General features: G+C 35.6%; 1 non-coding gene across 1 annotated transcript; it reads right to left on the minus strand.

The window, feature by feature from the left end:
* Window positions 1–584: 584 nt before the first annotated feature.
* Window positions 585–693, minus strand: LOC141503636 (U6 spliceosomal RNA). The gene has a single exon (XR_012472980.1). It is a non-coding gene; the product is annotated as a U6 spliceosomal RNA (small nuclear RNA).
* Window positions 694–2952: the final 2259 nt, after the last annotated feature.

Here is a 2952-nt window from a genome sequence, read left to right on the forward strand (position 1 = left end):
CCCTTCCAACAATGATCATTATCCTTCCTGGTCATATTGGCCAATCTGAGAGGTATGAGGTGGTACCTCAGAGAAGCTTTAATTTGCATTTCTCTAATAATTAATGATTTAGAGCATTTTTTCATATGGCTATGAATTACTTTGATCTCCTCATCTATAAATTGCCTTTGCATATCCTTTGACCATTTGTCAGTTGAGGAATGGCTTTTTGTTTTGAAAATATGACTCAGTACTCTATATATTTTGGAAATGAGTCCTTTGTCAGAATCATTAATTTTAAAGCTTGTTTCCCAATTTACTACATTTCTTTTGATCTTGATTACAGTGGTTTTATCTGTGCAAAAGCTTTTTAATTTAATGTAATCGAAATCATCTAATTGGTTTTTGGTGATGTTCTCCAATTCTTCTCCCCTTTCCATAGATCTGACAGGTTAACTAGTCCTTGATCTTCTAATTTGCTTGTAGTATTGTTTTTTATGTCTATGTCCTGTAACCATTTGGATCTTATCTTGGTAAATGGTGTTAGGTGTTGGTCTAATCTAACTTTCTTCCATACTAACTTCCAATTATCCCAACAGTTTTTTAAAAATATGGAACGCTTCATGAAATTGTGTGTCATCCTTTCACAGAGGCCATGCTAATTTTCTCTGTATTGTTCCAATTTTAGTATATATATGCTGCCAAAGTGAGCACTGTAACACTATTTTATAAGGAATCATGAGGGACAGGACTTTAGAGAAGCCTGAAAATAATTGCATTAATTGATGCTAAGTGAAATGAGCAGAACCGGAAGAACACTATACATATTAAGAACATCGTGGGGTTACGATCAGCCATGATGACCTTGTATATTTCAGCAGTACAATAATCATAGATAATTGTAAAAGACTTTTGATGGAAAATACCATCCATTTCCAGATAAGGAACTTTGGAGCTTAAAAAAGCGAAAAACCTATCATCTTCAATTTTTACTAGTTTTATTATATACAATGTCATTTTAATCTCTTATTTTCTTTCTTCCATTTGCATCTGATTCTTCTCTCACATTATGTTCAATATAAATTCATTTTAACATGGTTATAAATAAAGGTATTATATAAGAGACCTAATATACAGCACTACATTTGGTCTTCTGGACCAGCACACTCACAAACACCAAGACTGGTTTGATGAAAATGGTGGGGAGATTCATAAGCTGCTAAATGAAAAAGGAGAACTCCACAGGGTTTACCAGCAGACTAATTAATCCATTTTCTAAGAAGGTAGCATTTAATTCCATTGAAAGTAAAGTCCAAGTGAAGTTGAGTGAAATATATGACTCTTGGCTCAGTAAGAAGGCAGATAAAATTCAATGTTATGCAGTAAAAACCAAAATGCTTTTATGATGCCCTGAAGCTATTAATAGGCCAAAAACACATGGTGCATCTCAATACTCAGTGTTGATGGATCCATATTAATTAACCATAGTGACTTGATTCTAGAGAGATGGGATATTGTTCTTAATAAACCATCATCAATCATTGCAGAAGTTGAAGTCAATCTTAGCTGAAGTTCCAACTGAAGAAGAAGTTTTGAATGCTATTAGGCTCTTTTCAACAAAATACCTGATGTTGATTCTATTCCAGCTGACATCTACAAAGTTGGAGTCTTCATTGCTCATCCAAAAACTGCTAGAAATTTTCCAGGTTACATGACATGAAGAGGTTATCTCTCAAGTTTCAAGGATCCTCCATCATCCATCTCTAAAAAGATAAAGGAAGTAGATTGTCCTGTGATAATCACAGTGGTATATTTCTTTTAGTCATTGCTGGTTAATATACTGGCCAGAGTCCTTATCAATAGGCTGATCCCATACGTGGATGTTGGCCACTTTCCTGAAAGCCAGTGTGGCTTCAGAAATGGTCGAAAAACAGTTGATATTGTGTTTGCTGCCCAACGACTCCAGGAAAAATGCCAGACACAGAACAGAGGTCTGTATACAACATTTGTAGATCTGATCGACACCTTTGAAACTGGCAGCTTCAAGGGTTTATGGAAAATAATGGCAAAATTTGGTTCATCATTATTGTATGTCAGGTCCCCAGGCCTGGGTTCTAGACAGTAGGCGATGTCCTCGAGATTCCAGTCATCAGTGCAGTAAAACAAGGATGTGTCCTTGCTCTCATACATTTTAGCATGATGTTTTCAGTCATGTTATCAAATACCTTCAATGAGGATGAACAAGGCCTCAAGTTCAGCTACCACACTGATGGCAAATTATTTTTTAATTTCTTTTTTTTAATTTACTTATTTACTTTCATCCATATATATATTTTTAAGTTACAGAATTCCTTCCACCCTCCCTTCCTACCCCCCTCCCCTCAGCTGCAAACAGTCAGATTAATATGGTTCTGACACATGTGTGTTAAGGATATTTACAAATTAGTTATTTTCAATATGAGGAATTAGGATTGAGGGAGTGATACTTAAGAGATAATTTTTACAAGTGTGCATCAGATTCTGAAGGGTTTTTTTAGGGGGGTATTTTGTTTTGTTTTTCTTTCTCTGGATGAGGACAAGATTGCCTGGAGCCAGTCTAATACTGTTGCCCTAGCTCTCTGAACTGCAGAGGGGAGCTGCTACCATAAAGGTTGTTCATCTCAAAGTGTTATTGCTAATTCATACATTTTTCTCTTGTTCTACTCCCTTCACTCAGCATCAGATCCCATGAGTCATTCCATGCTTCTCTAGGGTCTGACCATTTATTGTTATATTGAAAGATGACAAATTTTTTAACTTGAAAAGGCTACAAGCCACAAGCAAAGTGGAGGGATTGTTGGGGCATGATCTTCTCTTTGCAGATATTTGTGTACTAAATACAGGTTCTGAATCTGAGATACAGAAAAGTATGGATTGATTCTCTGCTGATTATGTTTATGTCCTATTTTCCACTGTTAAATGTAAAATTTGTAC

The sequence above is a fragment of the Macrotis lagotis genome, chromosome X (assembly GCF_037893015.1).
Source record: "Macrotis lagotis isolate mMagLag1 chromosome X, bilby.v1.9.chrom.fasta, whole genome shotgun sequence".
In the NCBI taxonomy this organism is placed as follows: domain Eukaryota; kingdom Metazoa; phylum Chordata; class Mammalia; order Peramelemorphia; family Peramelidae; genus Macrotis; species Macrotis lagotis.